At 47.6% G+C, this 16,364-nt stretch overlaps 1 long non-coding RNA gene across 1 annotated transcript; it reads right to left on the bottom strand.

Moving 5' to 3' along the window:
* Nucleotides 1-257: 257 nt before the first annotated feature.
* LOC138786881 (uncharacterized) lies at nucleotides 258-1,533 on the bottom strand. The gene is made up of 3 exons (XR_011362236.1): nucleotides 1,449-1,533; nucleotides 916-1,031; nucleotides 258-636 (listed from the first exon to the last, which is right to left on the bottom strand). It is a non-coding gene; the product is annotated as an uncharacterized lncRNA (long non-coding RNA).
* Nucleotides 1,534-16,364: the final 14,831 nt, after the last annotated feature.

The raw sequence follows: 16,364 nt of genomic DNA, 5'->3' as shown, positions 1-16,364 counted from the left end.
AGGGTGAGGGGCCCGGAGCAAATAGGAGGAACTCCGGAGACCTAGACTGAGAGCAAGAGCCGCACATGTACACATCATAGGGAAGATCTCCATCTACCTGATCCTGATCCTGTGGGAGAAGAGGACGGGGACATCTCTCTGGTGCTGTTCTCTTACTGGATCTGACTGGAGGGAACACATACAGAGACTGAATTCATTCTTTCCATCCAGATAATACAGAGAGGAGGTGTGTATATAGTCCTGTCTATTACCTGCTGATGGGAGGGGCTGCTGATCCTCCAGCATCACATCCTTGTACTGATCCTTGTGTCCTTCTACATACTCCCACTCCTCCATGGAGAAATAGACCGCCACGTCCTGACACCTTATAGGAACCTGACACACACAATGGTCACACAGTCATCCCCCCCACCCCTCCAGTGGTGTTACTGTATAATGTCCCAGCATTCCCAGCAGCCACAGTCTCACCTCTCCACTCAGCAGCTCCACCATCTTGTTGGTGACTTCTAGGATCTTCTCTTCCTCCATTTCCTCATGTATCAGGGGCCCCGGGATTGGGCTCAGGGTTCTTCCCCATCCTTCACCCCCAGGGGCCCCACAGCGCCCACTAGAGGACTTCTTCACTACTGTGTAATCCTGTGTATGGAGAGACACATTACTATCACTCCATCCATTCCCAGAATCCCTCACCTCTCCAGTCCTATCCATCTGTTATTCCATAGATAAGAATGATGTCATGATGACATCACTCCCAGAATCCCTCACCTCCCCAGTCCTATCCATCTGTTATTCCATAGATAAGAATGATGTCATGATGACATCACTCCCAGAATCCCTCACCTCTCCAGTCCTATCCATCTGTTATTCCATAGATAAGAATGATGTCATGATGACATCACTCCCAGAATCCCTCACCTCTCCAGTAAGCCGGAAGAGTATCTCTATAGTGAGGGTTATTAGCGTCTCCGCCATCTTGTCTCTGTTTCTCTCCATGGTTGCAGGATCAGTCAGGAAATAACCAACAAGGGATCCTAAACAGAGAAGTGAGAAGCCATTGTGAAAACATTACACAATATACCTCATAACATGTGACATATATATTTCTGTATCTGTATATTAGTGTAGAGAATGTTTTGTGGGATATTAGGGGCAGAGAACAGTGGATAATGGTAAATCCCTCCCACTACTCTGACATCATCAGCCAGTGATAGCGGCCGCGGTGTACGGGCTGTGGTTGCCATACGGGGTCCAGGTGAGAGCTGTACGGCTTCATTCACACCTGGGGAGTAAGCGCCTCCCCCCACCATAAGTACGAGAGACACAGCGCTATATGTTACATATATATATATATATATACTGACACTGACCGGCTCCTGTGATGGAAAAGTGAGAGGAGAAAGAATAAAAAATGTACATACTCCACATCTATCTATATATATATACTGTACCTCCAGCTGCAGAGCCGTACAGGAGCTGTGTGCTTCCCCTGTGCTTCCAGGACCTGCCATGATGTCACAGTCATGTGATCAGTCACATGGAGGAGGAGGAGTCACATGATCAGGGGCTGCTGCTCAGTGTATGCAGGACTCTGCTGTGCTGGATGAGCTAGAAGTGATGTGTATGCAGCAGAGCTGTGTGTGTGTGTGATGTGTGTGGAGCAGAGCTGTGTATGTGTGTGTTATATATGCCTGCAGCAGAGCCCTGTGTGTAATGTACATGTAGCTGAGCTGTGTGTGTGTAATGTACATGTAGCTGAGCTGTATATGTGTAATGTACATGTAGCTGAGCTGTATATGTGTGTAATGTACATGTAGCTGAGCTGTATATGTGTGTAATGTACATGTAGCTGAGCTGTATATGTGTGTAATGTACATGTAGCTGAGCTGTATATGTGTGTAATGTACATGTAGCTGAGCTGTATATGTGTGTAATGTACATGTAGCTGAGCTGTATATGTGTGTAATGTACATGTAGCTGAGCTGTATGTGTGTAATGTACATGTAGCTGAGCTGTATATGTGTGTAATGTACATGTAGCTGAGCTGTATATGTGTGTAATGTACATGTAGCTGAGCTGTATGTGTGTAATGTACGTGTAGCTGAGCTCTATATATATGTAATGTACATGTAGCTGAGCTGTATGTGTGTAATGTACATGTAGCTGAGCTGTATGTGTGTAATGTACATGTAGCTGAGCTGTATGTGTGTAATGTACATGTAGCTGAGCTGTATGTGTGTAATGTACATGTAGCTGAGCTGTATATGTGTAATGTACATGTAGCTGAGCTGTATATGTGTGTAATGTACATGTAGTTGAGCTGTATGTGTGTAATGTACATGTAGCTGAGCTGTATATATGTGTGTAATGTGCATGTAGCTGAGCTGTGTGTGTGTGATGTGTGTGGAGCAGAGCTGTGTATGTGTGTGTTATATATGCCTGCAGCAGAGCCCTGTGTGTAATGTACATGTAGCTGAGCTGTATATGTGTGTAATGTACATGTAGCTGAGCTGTATATGTGTGTAATGTACATGTAGTTGAGCTGTATGTGTGTAATGTACATGTAGCTGAGCTGTATATGTGTAATGTACATGTAGCTGAGCTGTATATGTGTAATGTACATGTAGCTAAAACCAAAAAGAGGAGGGAATTTCTTAACCTCCTGCAGGATAATTTTCTGGGCCACTTTGCGGAGGAGCCGACTAGAAGTGATGCCTTGTTGGATCTGGTTATTTCTAACAATGCTGAGCTGGTTGGGGATGCCACTGTTCATGAACACCTGGGTAATATTGACCTCAATATAGTGACTTTTAGCTTAAAGTGTAGAAAAGAAAGACATGTTGGGAGGGCAAAAACGTTTAATTTTAAAATGGCCAATTATCCGGGGTTAAGGGCTGAAGTTCAGGGCATAGACTGGAAGCGGCTGCTGGCACATACTGATGCTGATAATAAATGGGAAATCTTCAAATCCACATTAAATAACTGTACTGCCAAATATACTACCGTTCAAAAGTTTGGGGTCACATTGAAATGTCCTTATTTTTGAAGGAAAAGCACTTTAACTTTAACTTTAAACCAATCCACTCTATACATTGCTAATGTGGTAAATGACTATTCTAGCTGCAAATGTCTGGTTTTTGGTGCAATATCTACATAGGTGTATAGAGGCCCATTTCCAGCAACTATCACTCCAGTCTTCTAATGGTACAATGTGTTTGCTCATTGGCTCAGAAGGCTAATTGATGATTAGAAAACCCTTGTGCAATCATGTTCACACATCTGAAATAAGTCTAGCTCGTTACAGAAGCTACAAAACTGACCTTCCTTTGAGCAGATTGAGTTTCTGGAGCATCACATTTGTGGGGTCAATTAAACGCTCAAAATGGCCAGAAAAAGAGAACTTTTGTCTGAAACTCGACAGTCTATTCTTGTTCTTAGAAATGAAGGCTATTCCATGCCAGAAATTGCTAAGAAATTGAAGATTTCCTACAACGGTGTGTACTACTCCCTTCAGAGGACAGCACAAACAGGCTCTAACCAGAGTAGAAAAAGAAGTGGGAGGCCGCGTTGCACAACTAAGCAAGAAGATAAGCACATTAGAGTCTCTAGTTTGAGAAACAGACGCCTCACAGGTCCCCAACTGGCATCTTCATTACATAGTCCCCGCAAAACACCAGTGTCACCATCTACAGGGAAGAGGCGGCTGCAGGATTTTGGGCTTCAGGGCAGAGTGGCAAAGAAAAAGCCATATCTGAGACTGGCCAATAAAAGAAAAAGATTAAGATGGGCAAAAGAACACAGACATTGGACAGAGGAAGACTGGAAAAAAGTGTTGTGGACGGATGAATCCAAGTTTGAGGTGTTTGGATGACAAAGAAGAAGGTTTGTGAGACGCAGAAGAAATGAGAAGATGCTGGAAGAATGCCTGACGCCATCTGTTAGCATGGTGGAGGTCATGTGATGGTCTGGGGTTGGTGCTGGTAAGGTGGGAGATTTGTACAGGGTAAAAGGGATTGTGAATAAGGAAGGCCATCACTCTGCACCGCCATGCCATACCCAGTGGGCAGCGCTTGGTTGGAGCCAATTTCATCCTACAACAGGACAATGACCCTAAACACCTCCAAATTGTGCAAGAACTATTTCCAGCAGAAGCAGCAGCTGGCATTCTATCATAGGTAATGGAGTGGCCAGCGCAGTCACCAGATCACCACCCCATTGTGGGAGCAGCTGGACCGTATGGTACGCCAGAAGTGCCCATCCAACCAATCCAACTTGTGGGAGCTGCTTCTAGAAGCGTGGGGGGCAATTTCTCCAGCTTACCCCAACAGACTAATAGCTAGAATGCCAAAGGTGTGCAATGCTGGAATTGCTGCAAAAGGAGGATTCTGGGACGGAAGCAAAGTGTGATGGAAGAACAATGTTATTTCACATACAAATCAGTATTTCTAACCTTGTCAATGTCTTGGCTCTATTTTCTATTCATTTCACAACGTCTGGTGGTGAAGAAGTGGGACTTTTCATGGAAAACACTAAATTGTTTGGGTGACCCCAAACTTTTGAACAGTAGTGTATATTCCTATGGGTAACAAATATAAACATTAAAATCAAATCCCACATGGCGACAACCGAGGTTAGAAGGGCTATAAATGAGAAAAAAGGGGCATTCAAAAAATACCAATCAGAAGGGTCAGCTGTATACAGTACAGATCAGAGGGGTCAGCTGTAGCCTTTAAACATTGCAAAGAAGCCAACAAAACCTGTAAAAATGTAATAAAAGCAGCAAAAATTCACAATGAAAGGCAGGTAGCTATAGAAAGCAAAAGAAACCCCAAAACATTCTTCAAATATATTAATGCAAAAAAACCAAGGTCAGAGCATGTAGGACCCCTAAATAATGGTGAAGGGGAATTAATAACTGGGGATCAGGAGAAAGCTGAGTTACTTAATGGGTTCTTCAGCTTTGTATATACAAAAGAAGAGGATGGAGCTGTGGTGGGTGGGGCCAGTACTGAGGTGGGTGGGGCCAGTGCTGCTAACACATGTAATGTACTGAACTGGTTTACTATAGATATGGTCCAAGATAAATTAAATAAACTCAATGTAACCAAAGCTCCAGGGCCTGATGGATTACACCCCAGAGTTCTTAGGGAACTCAGTTCTGTAATTTCTCTACCCTTGTATGAAATATTCAGTGATTCTTTGCTTACTGGTGTAAGGCAAATGTAGTGCTGATCTTCAAAAAGGGCTCTTGAACTTCCCCAGGTAACTATAGACCTGTAAGCTTAACGTCCATTGTGGGGAAACTATTTGAGGGGCTTATAAGGGACTACATCTAGGAATATGTAGTGGCTAATAGTATTATAAGTGATAACCAGCATGGTTTTACTAAGGACAGAAGCTGTCAAACCAACCTGATATGTTTCTATGAAGAGGTAAGTAGAAGCCTGGATGGCGGCGCGGCTGTGGATATCGTATATATGGATGGGGGGGGGGCGGCTGTGGATATAGTGTATCTGGATAGAGGCGGCTGTGGATATCGTGTACCTGGATTTTGCTAAAGCGTTTGACACAGTTCCTCATGGACGTCTGATGGGTAAATTAAAGTCTATCGGTTTGGAAAATTTAATGTGTAACTGGATTGAAAACTGGCTTAAAAATCGTACCCAGAGAGTGGTGGTCAATGATTCCTACTCCGATGGTCCCCGGTAATAAGTGGTGTACCCCAAGGGTCAGTACTGGGCCCTCTTCTGTTTAACTTGTTTATTAATGATATTGAGAATGGAATTAACAGCAATGTTTCTATCTTTGCAGATGACACCAAGCTTTGTAGTACAGTACAGTCTATGGAGGATGTGCAGATGTTACAGGCTTTGTAGTACAGTACAGTCTATAGATGATGTGCAGATGTTACAGGCTTTGTAGTACAGTACAGTCTATGGAGGATGTGCAGATGTTACAGGCTTTGTAGTACAGTCTATAGATGATGTGCAGATGTTACAGGCTTTGTAGTACAGTACAGTGGAGGATGTGCAGATGTTACAGGCTTTGTAGTACAGTACAGTCTATGGAGGATGTGCAGATGTTACAGGCTTTGTAGTACAGTACAGTCTATGGAGGATGTGCAGATGTTACAGGATGACTTAGACACACTGAGTGTTTGGGCGTCCACTTGGCAAATGAGGTTCAATGTGGATAAATGTAAAGTTATGCACCTGGGTACTAATAACCCGCAGCATCATATGTCCTGGGGGGAGTTACTCTGGGAGAGTCGCTGATAGAGAAGGATCTGGGTGTACTTGTAGATAATAGACTACAGAACAGCACACAATGTCAGGCAGATGCTTCTAAGGCCAGCAGGATATTGTCCTATATATAACAGGGCTGGACTCACGGGACAGGGATATAATATTACCGCTTTATAAAGCTTTGGTGCGGCCTCATCTGGAGTCGCCGTCCAGTTTTGGAACCCGATTCATAAAAGGGAAAATATGATTTATTTATTTAAATATATAAATGGCCCCTACAAGAAAAATGGGGAAAAGATGTTTCAGGTAAAACCCCCTCAAAGGACAAGGGGGCGCTGCCTTCACCCGGAGAGACAAGGGGGCGCTGCCTCCACCCGGAGAGACAAGGGGGCGCTGCCTCCACCCGGAGAGACAAGGGGGCGCTGCCTCCACCCGGAGAGACAAGGGGGCGCTGCCTCCACCCGGAGAGACAAGGGGGCGCTGCCTCCACCCGGAGAGACAAGGGGGCGCTGCCTCCACCCTGAGAGACAAGGGGGCGCTGCCTCCGCCCGGAGAGACAAGAGGGCGCTGCCTCCGCCCGTAGAGACAAGAGGGCGCTGCCTCCGCCCGGAGAGACAAGAGGGCGCTGCCTCCGCCCGGAGAGACAAGAGGGCGCTGCCTCCGCCCGTAGAGACAAGAGGGCGCTGCCTCCGCCCGGAGAGACAAGGGGGCGCTGCCTCCGCCCGGAGAGACAAGGGGGCGCTGCCTCCGCCCGGAGAGACAAGGGGGCGCTGCCTCCGCCCGGAGAGACAAGGGGGCGCTGCCTCCGCCCGGAGAGACAAGTGGGCGCTGCCTCCGCCCGGAGAGACAAGGGGCGCTGCCTCCGCCCGGAGAGACGAGGGGGCGCTGCCTCCGCCCGGAGAGACGAGGGGGCGCTGCCTCCGCCCGGAGAGACGAGGGGGCGCTGCCTCCGCCCGGAGAGACGAGGGGGCGCTGCCTCCGCCCGGAGAGACGAGGGGGCGCTGCCTCCGCCCGGAGAGACGAGGGGGCGCTGCCTCCGCCCGGAGAGACGAGGGGGCGCTGCCTCCGCCCGGAGAGACGAGGGGGCGCTGCCTCCGCCCGGAGAGACGAGGGGGCGCTGCCTCCGCCCGGAGAGACGAGGGGGCGCTGCCTCCGCCCGGAGAGACGAGGGGGCGCTGCCTCCGCCCGGAGAGACGAGGGGGCGCTGCCTCCGCCCGGAGAGACGAGGGGGCGCTGCCTCCGCCCGGAGAGACGAGGGGGCGCTGCCTCCGCCCGGAGAGACGAGGGGGCGCTGCCTCCGCCCGGAGAGACGAGGGGGCGCTGCCTCCGCCTGGAGAGACGAGGGGGCGCTGCCTCCGCCTGGAGAGACAAAAGGGCGCTGCCTCCGCCTGGAGAAAAAAAAGGTTCAATCTCTGGAGGCGACAAGCCTTCTTTACCAAGAGAACTGTGAATGTGGGGAACAGTCTACCCCAGGATCTGGTCACAGCAAAAACAGTAGAGGGCTTCAAAACCGGCCTAGACAAGTTCTCAGACCAAAATAAAATAGAGAGGAGCCATACTGGAGATGGGTCATTATAGGTATTCATGTACACACCACACTCAGGGAGTTACCATAGCAACACCAGCTGCCTCCTTAGTGTACAATACTAGCTAGGAGGAAGGCCCAGAAAGAGGGCGGAGCTATTCTAATGAGGTCCACATAAGAGAGCTGTATGTGTGTAATGTACATACCTCCCAACTTTTGCAAAGAGCAAAGAGGGACATGTGCGCCGCGGTCCCCATAGCGACCCTCCATAGCCACGCCCCCATAGCAACTCCCCTACAGTCACCACATGCTGCTGACTGAATAGTGCCCGTTATAGTATCCAATCCCCCCAAAAATGCCCTATATAGTATCCAATCCCCAATTATAATGCCTCACATAGTATCCAATCCCCCATATAGTGCCACACATAGTATCCAATCCCTCTATATAGTGCCACACATAGTATGCAATCCCCCTATATAGTGCCCCACATAGTATCCAATCCCCATATAGTGCCCCACCTAGTATCAAATGCCCCCATATAGTGCCCCACATAGTATCCAATGCCTCATATAGTGCCCCACATAGTAGCCAATCCCCCCATATAGTGCCCCACATAGTATCCAATCCCCCATATAGTGCCCCACCTAGTATCCAATGCCCCCCTATAGTGCCCCACATAGTATCCAATGCCTCATATAGTGCCCCACATAGTAGCCAATGCCCCCATATAGTGCCCTACATAGTAGCCAATCCTCCCATATAGTGCCCCACATAGTAGCCAATCCCCCCATATAGTGCCCCAGATAGTAGCCAATGACCCATATAGTGCCCCACATAGTATCCAATGCCTCATATAGTGCCCCACATAGTAGCCAATCCCCCATATAGTGCCCCACATAGTAGCCAATCCCTCCCATATAGTGCCCCACATAGTAGCCAATCCCCCCATATAGTGCCCCACATAGTAGCCAATCCCCCATATAGTGCCCCACATAGTAGCCAATGCCCCCCATATAGTGCCCCACATATTATCCAATCCCCCATATATGCCCCACATAGTATCCAATCCCCCATATAGTGCTCATATAGTAGCCAATCCCCCCATATTGTGCCCCACATAGTAGCCAATGCCCCCATATAGTGCCCCACATATTATCCAATCCCCCATATATGCCCCACATAGTATCCAATCCCCCATATAGTGCCCCACATAGTAGCCAATCCCCGCATATAGTGCCCCACATACTAGCCAATCCCCCCATTTGTGTGGCCAGACCAGTAAAAAAAATAAACCAGTTACTCACCTGTCCACCGCTCCCAGCAGCTCCTCTCCCGGCAAAGCACGCACTCCCGTCATCCTCCAGGGCGGGCAGCGGGGTATACAGTCACTGACTGTACCGGAAGTAATTCATGATGGAGGCTGCAGGTCACTTCCGGCACAGTCAGTGTCTCTGTACCCCGCTGCCTGCCCGGAGGATGACGGGAGTGCGCGCTCTGCTGGGAGAGGAGCTGCTGGAACCGGCGGACAGGTGAGTTACTGGTTTATTGTTTTTTTCGGTGGGGCCACGTATAATGCGGGACACTGGTTGCTGTTACGGGACCGCAGGACAGCACCCCGAAAACAGGACTGTCCCGCGGAATCCGGGACGGTTGGGAGCTATGCATGTAGCTGAGCTGTATGTGTGTAATGTACATGTAGCTGAGCTGTATATGTGTGTAATGTACATGTAGCTGAGCTGTATACACTCACCGGCCACTTTATTAGGTACACCTGTCCAACTGCACGTTACCACTTAATTTCTAATCAGCCAATCACATGGCGGCAACTCAGTGCATTTAGGCATGTAGACATGGTCAAGACAATCTCCTGCAGTTCAAACCGAGCATCAGTATGGGGAAGAAAGGTGATTTGAGTGCCGTTAAACGTGGCATGGTTGTTGGTGCCAGAAGGGCTGGTCTGAGTATTTCAGAAACTGCTGATCTACTGGGATTTTCACGCACAACCATCTCTAGGGTTTACAGAGAATGGTCCGAAAAAGAAAAACCATCCAGTGAGCAGCAGTTCTGTGGGTGGAAATGCCTTGTTGATGCCAGAGGTCAGAGGAGAATGGGCAGACTGGTTCCAGCTGATAGAAAGGCAACAGCGACTCAAATAGCCAACCGTTACAACCAAGGTAGGCAGAAGAGCATCTCTGAACGCACAGTACGGCCAACTCTGAGGCAGATGGGCTACAGCAGCAGAAGACCACACCGGGTGCCACTCCTTTCAGCTAAGAACAGGAAACTGAGGCTACAATTTGCACAAGCTCATCGAAATTGGACAGTAGAAGATTGGAAAAACGTTGCCTGGTCTGATGAGTCTCGATTTCTGCTGCGACATTCGGATGGTAGGGTCAGAATTTGGCGTCAACAACATGAAAGCATGGATCCATCCTGCCTTGTATCAACGGTTCAGGCTGGTGGTGGTGGTGTCATGGTGTGGGGAATATTTTCTTGGCACTCTTTGGCCCCCTTGGTACCAATTGAGCATGGTTGCAACGCCACAGCCTACCTGAGTATTGTTGCTGACCATGTCCATCCCTTTATGACCACAATGTACCCAACATCTGATGGCTACTTTCAGCAGGATAATGCGCCATGTCATAAAGCTAGAATCATCTCAGACTGGTTTCTTGAACATGACAATGAGGTCACTGTACTCCAATGGCCTCCACAGTCACCAGATCTCAATCCAATAGAGCATCTTTGGGATGTGGTGGAACGGGAGATTCGCATCATGGATGTGCAGCCAACAAATCTGCGGCAACTGTGTGATGCCATCATGTCAATATGGACCAAAATCTCTGAGGAAGCTTCCAGCACCTTGTTGTATCTATGCCACCAAGAATTGAGGCAGTTCTGAAGGCAAAAGGGGGTCCAACCCGTTACTAGCATGGTGTACCTAATAAAGTGGCCGCTGAGTGTATGTGTAATGTACATGTAGCTGAGCTGTATGTGTGTAATGTACATGTAGCTGAGCTGTATATATGTGTAATGTACATGTAGCTGAGCTGTATATGTGTAATGTACATGTAGCTGAGCTGTATATGTGTAATGTACATGTAGCTGAGCTGTATGTGTGTAATGTACATGTAGCTGAGCTGTATATGTGTGTAATGTACATGTAGCTGAGCTGTATATGTGTGTAATGTACATGTAGCTGAGCTGTATATGTGTGTAATGTACATGTAGCTGAGCTGTATGTGTGTAATGTACATGTAGCTGAGCTGTATGTGTGTAATGTACATGTAGCTGAGCTTTATATATGTAATGTACATGTAGCTGAGCTGTATGTGTGTAATGTACATGTAGCTGAGCTGTATATGTGTAATGTACATGTGGCTGAGCTGTATGTGTGTGTAATGTACATGTAGCTGAGCTGTATATGTGTAATGTACATGTAGCTGAGCTCTATATGTGTGTAATGTACATGTAGCTGAGCTGTATATATGTGTAATGTACATGTAGCTGAGCTGTATATATGTGTAATGTACATGTAGCTGAGCTGTATATGTGTAATATACATGTAGCTGAGCTGTATATGTGTGTAATGTACATGTAGCTGAGCTGTATATATGTGTAATGTACATGTAGCTGAGCTGTATATATGTGTAATGTACATGTAGCTGAGCTGTATATATGTGTAATGTACATGTAGCTGAGCTGTATATGTGTAATGTACATGTAGATGAGCTGTATATGTGTGTAATGTACATGTAGCTGAGCTGTATGTGTGTAATGTACATGTAGCTGGGCTGTATGTGTGTAATGTACATGTAGCTGAGCTGTATATGTGTGTGATATACATGTAGCTGAGCTGTATGTGTGTGTAATGTACATGTAGCTGAGCTGTATGTGTGTAATGTATAAATTCACATTTTAAGCACTTATGATTCTTACTTTTGGTGTCGGCAGTGTGTCGCTTATGATGGAGTCATGTTTAGGGAGGGAACTGTGGAGCACCAGGTGCCATTGATGTGAGAGGTGATTGTCGGTTATGAAGGTGTCTGAGGGAGTAGGACACACTGCAGTGGAGCAGCTCACCACCATAGTGACCCAGGGGGCACCAGACGTGTGTAACACACAGATCAGTGATCCCTACTGTGTATGGGGCTATTGACTAGACGTGTGGTCACTGCTCCTCTGATAACAAATATTGGATCAGCAGAAAAAAGGTTTAAGGGTAGCTTCACACGGGCGGGCTCGCAGCGAGATTCTCGCTGCGAGCCCGGCAGGTCCTGTCAGTTTCCATAAACTACATACTTGCTGCGGACCGCAGCGAGTATGTAATTGTACCGCGCTTAACTCCTTCTACTCCCGCCCGGCCAATCAGTGGCTGCGGCTGGGCAACACACTAATTGGCCGGACGGGAGAGCAGGACGCCGGACCCGAGCAGCAAGGACAGGTAATGTATGCTGCTTACAGCGGGGGAGCCGGGCGGGAGTAGAAGGGGTTAAGCGCGGTACAATTACATACTCGATGCGGTCCGCAGCAAGTATGTAGTTTATGGGAACTGCCAGGACCTGCCGGGCTCGCAGCGAGAATCTCGCTGCGAGCCCGCCCGTGTGAAGCTACCCTAAGTCTTCCTGGCAGTATGAGGATTGGACTCCCCCACCCTGTACAATGACCTCTATAAAGGTCACTGAAAATGTTCACAAATGTGTCCTATAAGAAGAACAGGGTCTGGAGACGTTCATTGTATCAATGTCCATGAGGCTTGCCGTAAAGCATGTCACTAAATGCTGTTGATAACAGTTACTGCAGCAGTTAACTCCTCAGCTTCGGAGTCAAGCTGTGAAGTGAAGATGGACAATATAGCATCGGTCTTTGACATAAACAAGCAGGGAGGCACCTGATCGGAGGACAGAAGTGGGAAAGATCATGAGATGGACAGAATCGAATGTACCCATGATAATGGATGTTCACATCAAGGGGACCCACAACATCCTGGCGGACCGTTTGAGCTGCAACATGACAATTCCAGGAGAATAGTCCTTGAAAACCAGCAGTCTTCAATCAGATCGTCATGAGTTGGGGATCCCTGGAAATAGATCTGATGGCTACAGGTCACAATGCCAAGGTACCAAGATTATGCTCCCTCTATCAGGCGGACAATCCGAAGGTCACTGATGCGATGTCCATTCCTTGGAACTTCAGCCTGGCCATAATCCCCAAGGTCTTGATGGAGATCAGGCAGAACCAGGCCTCAGGGATAACGGTCATACCATTCTGGCCGAAGAGGTCCTGGTTTGTCCAACTCATGACTATGAGTCAGATAACCTATTGGAACTTCCTCTATTGCAGAACCTGGCGTCTCAGGGCACTCAGCTCTGCCAAAATCTGGGGTCTATCAATATTTTAATAATTTAATAATAATAATAATAATAATAATTTAATTTAATAATTATATTTTATAGATGTACAATAAGTACAAAGCAGAACATGTCATTTGCAATAACAGGAGAATAAATCAAGAACCGTCATCAGCGAATATAAAGAAATAACATGGATTGACTTAGATAGGCGTGCAGATACAGATATCAGAAAGTCACGACTTTAGCAAGCAGTTGTCAACCGTTATGGGCACGCGGTAGACGGTCAGAACTAGCAGTGAACAAAGAAACAACTAAAAAACTTCCAAACAGACAGACAAATAACAAAGAACGCCTAACACGAGGAGAAATGGGAGAGGGGGTGGCGGATGGTTCGGGTCTTCGTCTTCAAAGGTGGGCATGAATGAGTTGTATCAAGGTTTTGTAATAGTCACAGGCGCTTGGTGCCAATGTGTTACATGGAGGGTACTAGAGAAATTGGAGCAGGAGAGGAAAGAGGAAAGTGAGGATTGTTAAAGTCGGCAGACCCGAGAGGCCAATTTGAATTGAGACTAAGGTGTCCAGATTTGTTCAAATTCAGTTTGTGTTCTTAGTGTCCAACTCGCCAAGTTCTCCATAGTGCATATATGGTTCATTTTGGCATACTGGTCAGACAAAGATGGTGGAGTGGATTGTCTCCAGGCTGTGGGTATTAGGGCTCGTTCCCACTGAGGAAAGGTAGCGGAATTCCGCGACGGAATTGTCCGCCGCGGAATGCTGTTAGCCTCCCGCTCATAATGGGAGTCTATGGGAGGCGCGCGCTCCTGCCCTGTCCGCGCTGAAGAATGAACATGTTCATTCTTCAGCGCGGACAGGGCAGGAGCGCGCGCCTCCCATAGACTCCCATTATGAGCGGGAGGCTAACGGCATTCCGCGGCGGACAATTCCGTCGCGGAATTCCGCTACCTTTCCTCAGTGGGAACGAGCCCTTAGTAGTTTGGCAGTGCAGTGTCCCAGAACAGGCCCTTTGGTCTGCTGTTCTATCCTCACACTTTTATTATAACCAGTCCTGTTCTGGAAAGCTATGGTTCACTGCAAACTGTGTGTGTTATGTCACCCCCTGCAGTATTCTGGTCTGTTATTCCATTAATTTCTTGTACGCATATTCAGGTATCAGGGTATAATGTCGCCCCCCAGTGTTCAAGTATGGTATTTCTCATGTATATTTCACTGTATATGCCTAATGGTGTGATGATGCAATGGCTGGATGTCACGTGACTGCCCTGGGGAATACCATGTGACTTCCTGTTCTACCTCAGTCTATCTCCTACCACAAGGGAGATAGGTTGTGTGTTGCTGCTGCTCCTGTGTCACAAGGCTGCAGCCCTGCGGTATTTGCTGCAGCATTACCAGAAGTGTTCCTGGCTGTGTTCTATTCTCAAGTCCTCAAGATTCTCATCTATTCTCCAGATCTGGGTGCCGTTCTTGAGTCATTCCTCTCATCATCTTCTCTAATCATCAACAGCAAGTATTCATCTGTTTCATTCCACCCAGCATCTCATCCTCAGTATCACTACTACTCCCATCATTCAGCACGCTACTCTCACAGCCTATTGCAGCATCACCCATTACTCTGCCTTATCCAAGATTGCCTTATTCCCGGTTGCATCCGGAGAGACTGTTGCTACTAGTTACCACCGTTACAATAAATATACAACTACCGTTGTTTCTGAACCTTGGCATTGGTGGGATAATTGGTGCCCTGACTAAGGACAACGAGGAATCGCATGGCCAGTATCCCCGCATGGTCAGGAGCCCGATTCTCAGCTGTGTTGCCCTCGTGCCAAAACCGTGACAATCCTCTGCTCAGCAGCTGCCCCGGTTCCTGCCAGTAACAACACCCATCAGCGGAGTGGCCCATAGGGGTCCGGGCATCGCAGCAGCAGTAAGGAGGTAAACTATAAGATTATGCTTGGATAGCTGAATGTGTGAGGAAGGTAGCCATAATAGGCTATAGCACTAGTTGTGGAGTAACAGTAATGGACTGACCACACATCTCTTGGATGTCTTTAGTCACTTGTTCCCAAAATGAGGTGAGGTTGGGGCACGTCCAGAAGACACGAGTTAACGTTCCACCCTGTTCGCCTAAGTTTTTTCCTAAGGTTCCTTTATTTTCAAATCGGAACAAAATGATTTCTATTCCAGTTCTTTATCCAGAACCTACATCAGAGGACCAATTACTCAACAGCCTGGATGGAGTAAGATGCCTGAGGATCTACCTTCAGAGGACAGAAGAATCTAGACGTCTGTCTCCTACAAGGGCAGTAACAGAGGTAAAAAAAAGAGTCCAGGCCCACCGTCTCTAGATGGATCTCCAAAAGTATCAACCTCTGGTATACTCTCAATGGTCAAGATCCTCCTGAGTTCACTAAAGCCCATTCGACATGTTCAGTATTTACGTCTTGTGCGTAAAAGGCTCTAATCCCCCTGGATCAGATCTGTCTTTCAACTTTACGGTCTACTCCAAAAACCTTCTTTAAGCATTACAGAGATAATAGCTTATCCTCTACAGCCTTTTCTAGGACTGTAGTAAGTTCTGCGATGCGTGATGCCTTCCCATAGGGGGTTGTGTATGCCCTATTCCCATTATTGTACCACTAAGGGACGTAAGGGAAAATAACATTCTGAATTCTGGAGTTCTCCAGTGCTTCATGCCTGGCTAGTGCTTAGGAAACGGAACATGGTTCAAAAAAAAGGACCGCGGCACCAGCATCCCTGTACCAGCGCCACTCTATTCATACAAAAAAACACAAAGCGATGCACTACTGGTACATTCCTGACTAGAAGTGCGTCCAGCACCTCACTGGTGTCAGTGGAAGCAAGTTTTGTATCCTCATCTATACAAAGAGGATAGTCATCTATAGGACCGCAAACAAAGAAGATCAGAGCAGCCTGGATAATCGCAGTAAGAGAGAAGGGAATCGGCATGGGAAGGCCATCAATCGTTCCAACCACGTTCTGTCTAGTGTCCAAATACAATGACTTAGTCTTGGTTTAGCATTTTGTCCTTCTGCAAAATTCGATCCCTTTAAGCTCTTAAGGATGCATGATGTACCGGTACGTCATGCGCCCGTAAGAGGTGTTCAGAGCGGGGCCGCGGTCCCGGGTGCCGCTTGTAGCCTGGGACCACGGGTATTAGCGGGCACGGTCTGATCGCCGTGCCCGCTAATACAGTAATCAGAT

The sequence above is a fragment of the Dendropsophus ebraccatus genome, chromosome 3, assembly GCF_027789765.1.
Source record: "Dendropsophus ebraccatus isolate aDenEbr1 chromosome 3, aDenEbr1.pat, whole genome shotgun sequence".
In the NCBI taxonomy this organism is placed as follows: domain Eukaryota; kingdom Metazoa; phylum Chordata; class Amphibia; order Anura; family Hylidae; genus Dendropsophus; species Dendropsophus ebraccatus.
This window is presented reverse-complemented; position numbering and strand designations above follow the sequence as displayed.